This window comes from Prunus avium, chromosome 6, assembly GCF_965620075.1.
Source record: "Prunus avium chromosome 6, drPruAviu1.hap1.1, whole genome shotgun sequence".
Lineage (NCBI taxonomy): Eukaryota > Viridiplantae > Streptophyta > Magnoliopsida > Rosales > Rosaceae > Prunus > Prunus avium.
Genome location: NC_142289.1, coordinates 11,250,370 through 11,259,862, shown reverse-complemented (window position 1 = coordinate 11,259,862; position 9,493 = coordinate 11,250,370). Strand labels below are relative to the sequence as shown.

Genomic DNA, 9,493 nt, shown 5'->3' with positions numbered 1-9,493 from the left:
CCCCTTACGATTATCTCCCTCCTTGCAAACTCACAGAAGCATGCGGTCAAACCTGCTGAACTAGCTACCCGAGCTCGTGCTTCTATCGCCACCACCAAAGGTTTTGCTTTTCATATGTCTTCTCCAAAGCCTACATGGATTATTGACTCGGGTGCTATGGATCACATGACATTTGATCCTGGCCAACTTATTAGTCACAAAACAACCATTCAATTAGTGATGTCTAATGCTAATGGTACCCCCTTCCTTGTGGTTGGGGAGGGCTTTCTATCTATTTCTAACTCCATACATCTGGATTCTGTATTGATTGTTCCATACTTGGACCATAACTTTTTGTCTATTGCACAATTTACTACTACTTTGGAGTGTACTGTAACATTTTGGCCGAATCATTGTGTTTTTAAAGACATCCTCACGGGGAAGATGATTGGTTGTGGTACTAGGCGGGGCAAACTTCTATTACTTGGACTAGGCACCAGATTGTGAAACCAAGGTTAGTCAAACTTTCACAACAAGTGGAGCTAGTTATGAGACGTAGAGAGACAAAGTTTGGCTATGGCATAAACGTCTTGGGCATGCCTCGTTCGGTTATTTGAAGAAGCTGTTTCCATCATTATTTTCCAATTTTGATGTTTCCAGCTTCCAATGTAATACGTGTGAATTGGCTAAGAGCCACTGGGTTTCATTTCCATTAAGTATAAATAAAAGTTTGGTTCCCTTATTCCTTATTCATTCTGTATGTTTGGGGGCCTGCTCAAATTATTACTCCAGCTGTAACTCGATGGTTTGTCACTTTCGTTGATGACTGCACCCGAATGACCTGGGTTTCCCTTCTCAAAGCCAAAGGGGAAGTCAGTTTAACGTTTCAACAGTTCTCTAAAATGGTGGCGACTCAGTTTCATGTCCAAATCCAGGTTCTCCATTCTAACAATGGCGGAGAATTTCTTAATTGTGATCTCAAAAAATTCTTATAAGATCATGACATCATACATAACACTTGTGTCCATATACTCTCCAACAAAATGGGGTGACTGGTAAGATTTTTAGTACTTGCGCAAACAGGGTAAAATCACTGAAAATACTTGCAAGAATACAAGGTAATTGTAGTATAAATGCTCATGCAAGGTCGTTGTCCCCAAAGATTGTTTGACTAATTTGTAATTAAACTAACTCTTAGTTAATAATTAAAATAGATTTTATCAAAGATCTGAAATTTATGAATTTGAAAAGATTAAATTAACAATAAAAGAAATCTAAAAGTTGGGAAATAATAACAGTAAAGAAGAAAAACGTTTTTTAAAATTAACAATTTAGAGAAAACTAGGGTTTAGCCGTCACCGTCACCGTCACAATTCTATGCAATTCTATCAATTACTTATGAATTTCCACATATATGCTTTGAAGGTTAGGTTTTCCTAATGCATATTTTCCTTGTGATGTTCAAGCGAAAACATATATCTAACATGCAATCCATCTGTGATGTTCATATCAAATATAAACATGCAAGACTCATTAAGCTTTGTGAAAACCTTTTAAAACACACTTAGACAAAAAGTCAGTATTTCAATCTCACTCCCCCACAAACCATGTTGGTGTGATGTGCAAAGTTCAAAGTATAATTCATGACTTAGTGTGTAAGCAAAAATAAATAGAAAATACTCTAATGTGGGATTAATCTTCACCATGTCCATTTGTTTTAACGTTTAAAATAATCTATGGATATTAATTTAAAAACGAAAATTTTAAACAAGACTCAAATAATTTTAAAAAAAATCTAAAATTTACTTTCCCACCCCCAAACTTAAATCACACATTGTCCTCAAGGTGTGAAAAAGAAAATAAAGAAGTTAATAAAAATAGTAAGGCCTAAAATAAAATGCTAGCACAAATAAAATAGAAATAAAAGATAAAAAACAATAAAGGAAAAGGAAGCGAACACACCAGGATGGATGGCTTCATTGCACAGTGGACTCAATTCACAAGAAATACTAGCTATTGCTTCAATATGTAGGCATTGATTGGTCTGTCCAATGCGTGTTGGTCTCGAGCCAAGAGCCAAACGGCTCTTCACTAGCCGTGCTTCAAACTTGCCCACTCACAAAGTCATCTGACTTCTCACTTGAATATTGCTTTTAGAAATACGTGGGTTAATTGGAATGCCTCATGACAAAAACAAAACCCACATCGGCAGCGTGGCCTCCTGACACAATCAGAAAAGCAAGTGGGCCTACATCATACCAAACGCCTCTATTTCGTCATTTCCCTTGCCTCTCTCATTGCAAAAGCAGGATCTTGATATTTTTCTCAAACTGCCAAAGCCTAAAGCCTGCCTTCCGACCACAACGCAAAATTTCACACTCACACCTGCTCAAATATTTCTTTTCTCAAATAGTTCTTTTTTATTTCTGTCTAAAACTCAAAATGGGATCTTAAACCCTCCACTAAATCTTGCGATCTTAACCCTCACGAATTCGCCATTGGTCACCAATCTCCATCGAGAACCATCTACTCCGATAGGTTCATCCTAGCAGATCCGGCTTCAACTTTGGTTCGATGATGTGGGTACTGGGGTTCACCACAGCCCGGTCAAGGCTCCTAGGAGGATTCCCAAGTCGTCGTAAGGTAAATTTGATCAATTTCTGGTATTGTTTGGGTCCTGATCTGTATAGATGTTGAGTCTATCTCCCTGCATGTACTCACATTGATGCTCGCTGTGTAAGGAAAATGTAGATCTCGGAGAAGGCAGCCAACACACAGGCTCAAAGGACGTGGAATCACATGGGAGTACGAAAGGTGGATCCGTGCTTCTTGTGAGTATAATTTCGAATTCTTGCAAATTTAGGGGTTGTAGATACGGTAGTGAGAGCTGTACTCAATGATGTGGTGTAGGGCTCTGTGTTTTAATTGCTCAAAAATATATGTCAACGCTTGATCTACACAACGACCCCAAAACTTGCATCTTTGAGTGAGCTCATGTGAATTGCTTTAACTTCCAGCATAGTGTAGATGTGGTGATGTTAATGTAGACTTGCTGTTGGGTGCATGATTCCAGTATAGGATTGCTGCTGGGTGCATGATTCCAATGTAGGATTTTTCTGCTTTTGATGCTTGCTGTTGCTGATGGTTGTCCTGCATTGAATCAAATGTGTTAGGAGTAGAAAGAAAATAAAAACAACTATATAAAGACAACAAAAAGAAGTAAAGAGTTTAGAAAAATTGGGTTGCCTCCCAATAAGCTCTTTATTTTAAGTCTATAGCTAGACATTGCCAAAGGCTGGTGGTCAGATCACTGGTTCCTTCAGAGTCACCGACTCGGCTGCAATGTCAAATGGCGCCTCCGAGTAGTGTTTGAGTCTATGGCCATTTACTTTAAACTCGAAACCGGTCTTCCCATTTTTAATATCCAAAGGGCCGTGTGGATAGACTTTAGTAACAATGTAGGGATCCTATCACCTAGATTTTAATTTTCCAGGCAATAACTTCAACCTTGAATTGAAAAATAGAACCTTCTGACCTAGTTGAAACTGTTTTCGGAGAATGTTGCTGTCATGGAATGCTTTTGTTTTCTCTTTGTATATCTTTGCACTTTCATATGCATCATTCTGGAGTTCTTCCAACTCATGCAACTGTAATTTTCGTTTCTCTCCAACTGCATCGTATGCATAATTAAGCTCCTTAATGGCCCAGTAAGCCTTATGTTCAAGCTCCATAGGTAGATGGCATGCCTTACCATAAATAAGCCGAATGTGAGACATCCCAATTGGCATTTTATACGTTGTTCTGTAGCCCCATAAAGCATCATTCAACTTAACACTCCAATCTTTCTGGCTGGCATTGACTGTTTTCTCTAAAATGCGCTTAATTTCCCTATTAGAAACTTCAACCTGCCCAGAAGTTTGAGGGTGGTATGCAGTGGCCACCAGATGACTGATCCCATATTTAGTAAGTAGTGCAGCAAACTATTTGTTTAAAAAGTGCTTTCCCCCATCACTGATAATTGCCCTAGGTGTCCCAAAATATGGAAAAATAGTGCCTTAGAGGAATTTCAGTACCACAGATCCTTGGTTTGTTGGTGTTGTAACAACCTCAACCCACTTAGAAACATATTCAACAGACACCAATATGTACTGGTTGCCATTGGAAGATGGGAATGGTCCCATAAAGTCAATGCCCCAAACATCGAATAATTCAACCACCAAAATACTTTGCTGTGGCATTTCATTCCGCTTAGACTGATTTCCCACACATTGACATCTATCACAAGCCTGACACCAAACATGAGCGTCTTTAAAAATAGTAGGCCAATACAACCCACTTTGTAATATTTTAGCTGTTGTCCGTTTTCCCCCAAAATGTCCCCCACAGGCATAATGATGAGCAAACTTTAAGACACTAACCTGTTCAGCCTCTGGAATACACCTGCGAATAATCTGATCTGGACAATACTTGTATAAGTAGGTGATGAGCACAAAATTAATACAAGTTTTATCCTTAAATTTATATTTGTTAGTATTTTCTTTTGTATTATGTAAATCTATTAGAGTATTTATATTGTTTTCTTTCCAATCTTGTTTTATATTTAATGAGTGGTTATTTGTAGATATTAAGTGTTTTCCACCAATGCCAAATGAAAAGAAGAAGCAATCAATTTCATCTATGCTCTAGGACATGCATGCAAGCTTCCATCATTGAAGAAATAAAGAAAGAATGAATAAACAATGAAGGAGAAGTTCAAATTGACTACTTGCAACCAATGAATGCAAAGAAGAATGATGATGCTTGAGTTGTTATCTAGCTACAATTTGAACTAAGTTGCTGCAGTTTTTTATAAGATACGAGAGATGAGATGGAGCAAGTGGAGCAAGTGGAGCAAGTGGAGCAATTGATAAGAAGACTCAAAGATCTTTGTGAAACCAAAGTAAAGGAAGTAGGCTAAAGATGAGAAAGATATTTGGAAAAGTAAGCTACTTGATTATTATATAATTCAAGACTCCCTTTCTTTGGCTATAAATACAAGTTTTGAGCAAAGATCAAAACATATATATAGATAGAGGAAGAAACACACGGCAAGAGATAGAGAGAAAGAGTGAGGAAGAAAGAGAAAAATTATGGAAAGGAAAAAACCAAGAGCTAATAACTCTTTTAAACTTGTTCTTCCTTTCCTAGTTCTCATTTAATTTATGTATTTTAGTTTCTTTGTTTTGTTTTAAATATTAATTATGTCTATTTAAATTACCTAACTAAGGTTGGATGAAACACCATTATTAAATAAAGTTCTAGTTTTTATTTTCAATTCTCAATTATTGTGGTGTTCAATGATTATAATTTTCACTTCACATGATTAATAGATTAAACTTCTTTTCACCACTTCTATCATGTATTGTGAGATATAACATGTATTTGTGGTAGTTAAGAGTTTGGATTAATCTATTAATTCATCCTTGGTTTATATTTCTAATTTACAAATTTCTTTGATATTTTGTTATTCAAATGAACTTTTTCACATAGGACGCTTAGGAAACTTTGATCCTTTGTAGTTAAATAATTTTGTTTACATATTATGCTTAGAATTTGTACTTATGAAGGGAAGGAAAATTTACTTATGATCTAAATTACAAGCTTAATTGATAAATCTTGAGAAAGCATTAGATTGATTTCTAGATTGCTACTCCATGGGAATTGAAAGATAAATAATTAGAATCTTATGGAATGATGGTGTGGATTCTAATATCTCATGGTTCCGTAGGCTAGCTTTTAATATAAGTGTGTAATTTTTATTAGTTTGATCCAAACTTAAGTTTTAATGTGAATTTGTAGTATTTGTTCAAATGGAATTTGTAGTTTTCTTTTTAATTAATTGATGAATGTTTGATAATCTATTTCATGGGTTCAATCATGTTTTTCCCATAGTGTAGTAAAAACTTTCATGCTTTTAAAAGAGAAGAGAATTACTAAAGATTAATAGAATTTTGATGAAGATTATTTTTTGATAGTTTGTTGCCAATGGTACAAGTTATGCTTAGAATACTTCTAAAGGAAATTAAAAAGAGCTTTAATTATTTTGAACAACTACAATGGAAAATATTTTGTGGATCAAATTATTAAGAGTTGCATGTTTATGTTAAAAGTGGAAACCTAATACCTTAGTTATTTTTCTCATAAATGTAAATCTTAATTTCAGTTTATTGTCATTTCTATATTTGTTTTATGCTTTATCTTATTTTATTTTCTTTTTGAACAAACAAATCACCATATGAATCAACTAGGTTGGCAATGAAATTAACTTGGGTGAAATTGGTTTTCTATCTTTACATGCAATCCCTTGGGTACGATCTCGCTCTTACACGCTTATGCTATATTCGATTCGTGCGCTTGCGAGTTTATAAATTTTAAAACACCTCTTTTGAGGCACAACAGTAGGGTTCATCCCAGAAATAGTGCTTCACATCAGATAAAAACTTCTTTTATAGTTGATAAGAAAAATCTGGATGCACCACACCTTTAGCCAAATAATTGACAACATCTGCAAACCAAGGTGTGTCAATTTGGATAGCAAATAACTGTTTATCTGGGAAACTTTCACTCAATAGTAGAGAATCTGCCTCCATATGTGCTGGAATAATTAATCTAGATAAATGGTCAGCCATAAATGGTCAAATTCTTGAAGTAAAAGAACCCAACGAATCAACCTAGGCTTGGCATCCTTCTTAGACAACAAGTATTTTAATGCAGCATGATTGGTATAAACAATCACTTTAGCCCCAACCAAATAAGACCGAAACTTCTCTAATGCGAATACAACTGCCAACAATTCCTTCTCTGTAGTTGCATAGTTAAGTTGTGCATTATTGAGAGTACGACTTGCATAATAAATTACATGGGGAAGCTTATCTTTCCGCTGCCCTACAACTGCCCCGACAGCATAATCCGACGCATCACACATTAGCTCAAATGGTAAATTCCAATCTGGTGCAGCAATGATGGGTGCCGATGTTAGGAGTGCTTTCAACTTGTTGAAAGCTTCTAAACAGGCCTCGTTGAAATTAAATGGTGTGTCCTTAGCTAATAAATTGCACAAAGGTCGGCTAATCCCGGAGAAATCCTTGATGAACTGACAATAAAAACCTGCATGTCCTAAGAATGACCTTACACCTTTTACTGATGTAAGGGGCGGCAGCTTTGAAATAACTTCAATCTTTGCTTTGTCAACCTCAATGCCTTTGCTAGAAATCGAATGTCCCAAGACAATTCCCTGTTTCACCACGAAATGACACTTTTCCTAGTTTAGCACTAAATTTGTCTCTTGACATCTCTCAAGAACTAATGATAAATTCTGTAAGCACTGATCATATGAATCCCCAAATACAAAAAAATCATCCATAAAAACTTCCACAATTTTTTCGACCAAGCCAGAAAAAATACTTATCATACAACGCTGAAAAGTAGCAGGTGCATTGCATAACCCAAATGGCATCCTGCGATATGCAAACGTCCCAAATGGGCATGTAAAAGTTGTCTTCTCTTGGTCCTCTGGGGCAATCGGGATCTGGTTGTACCCAGAATAACCATCCAAGAAACAATAAAAAGCCCTACCAGCCAATTTCTCCAACATTTGGTCAGTGAATGGAAGGGGAAAGTGGTCTTTTCTAGTTCCTGCATTTGTCTTCCTGTAATCCACACACATTCGCCAACTTGTAGTTAAACGTGTAGGAACAAGCTCATTGTTGTCATTTTTAACCACTGTAATGCATGTACGTTTAGGAACAACCTGCGTAGGACTCACACATTGGCTGTCTGAAATAGGATAAATCATACATGCGTAAAGTAATTTCATAACCTCTGTTCTGACCACCTCTTTCATAATTGGGTTAAGGCGGTGTTGAGCATCAACTATTGGCTTCACGGCTTCACGTCGTCTTCCATTAAAATTCTGTGCATACAGACTGCTGGGCTAATACCCTTGATGTCTGCAATTGTCCATCCCAATGCATCCTTGTACTTTCTCAACACACGAAGCAATTTATCTTCCTCTGTGGGAGTTAAATCTGCTGCAATAATAACTGGCAGTGTCTCTGCAGCTCCTAAATGTGCATATTTTAGATGTTCAGGTAAAGGATTCAGCTCCAATTTTGGTGGCTGCTGTCTGGACGATTTAAGGGGCTGTTTAGGCTCCCCTAAGCTCTCGTAAACATTTCGTAACCTTGGCGGTAGTTTGGGTAGACTGTCCAATGCGTGAATGTACTCAAGAACACCTTCATCTTCAGAATTTGTCCCAAGTTTCCCTTGTAAAACATGCAGCAACTTATATGTATTTGAACTGGCATAAAAATGTCTTGAACCATGCTATCAACCACATCAATGCGCAAACACTCTTGCTGTTCAGCAGGTTGTTTCGCTGCCTCAAACAAATTAAACACCCCAGATTGGTCATGGGTAGGATTCTTTATGTGGACAGCCCATTATGTCGTGTGTTGCCATGCTGCAAATAGTGCAAACTGTTGTTGCAGGTGGCTGCTGCTGTGTAGAACTTGCTATCTGTTGTAGAAGAATATCAAACTTTGCATAAATTTTCTTCTCCATTTTTTCCATTTGTGCGAACATGTTGGGAGAACCTACTGATAACTCAAAAATTCCCCTTTTCTGTGAATGTTCTGCTGCCCATTGCTGAGATTCTGTAGCCATCATATCAAATAGTTCAAATGCCTCTCTTGCAGATTTTTTTGACAACGATCCTCCAGTTGATGCATTCACATGACTTTTAGATGTAGGATTAAGCCCATCAAAGAAAATATTCATTCGTGTATCTGCATCAATATTAGCATGTGGACACTTAACGTACATCTCTGTATATCTCTCCCATGCTTCATGAAACTCTTCATTAGGCTTATGTGTGAATGTCAAAATCTCCCTCTTGTAATTCAATGTCTTGGATGCTGGATAATATTTGTTCAAGAATTTTGTGTGTAACTGCTGCCAAGTAGTAATACTATTAGCTGGTAGAGTGAATAACCAAGTTTCCACCTTATCCTTCAAAGTGAAAGGGAAAAGATGTAACTTAATAGCTTCAGCAGAAAAACCTTTGATCAAAATGTTTTTGCAACCCACAATGAATTTTGCAATATGCATGTTCGCATCTTCATTAGGCAACCCACGAAAAGTAGGTAGAATTTCAAGCATATGGTGCCTGATCTCGAACGAATCACCATCTTCTTGTGTAGGATACACAATGCAATTATGGACATCATCGGCAAAACTCTACCGTTTGATACAAGAATCACTGCTGATTAGGCAGGACTGGCCTGGTTACTAGGCAAAGCCTCGGGTGAGACAATTATTACTTTATAACACATACTAACTTTATTTATATAGAACAAAAAAAACACACTTAGACAAAAAGTAAGTATTTCAATCTCACTCCCCCACAAACCATGTTGGTGTGATGTGCAAAGTTCAAAGTATAATTCATGAATTAGTGTCTAAGCAAAAATAAATA

The 9,493-nt window shown here is 36.7% G+C and overlaps 1 non-coding gene and 1 pseudogene across 1 annotated transcript; one reads left to right on the top strand and one right to left on the bottom strand.

Annotated features, from left to right (window-relative positions):
* Positions 1-6,464: 6,464 nt before the first annotated feature.
* On the bottom strand, positions 6,465-9,126 carry LOC148293649 (uncharacterized; annotated as a pseudogene).
* Positions 8,813-8,919, top strand: LOC148293650 (small nucleolar RNA R71). The gene has a single exon (XR_015836896.1). It is a non-coding gene; the product is annotated as a small nucleolar RNA R71 (small nucleolar RNA).
* Positions 9,127-9,493: the final 367 nt, after the last annotated feature.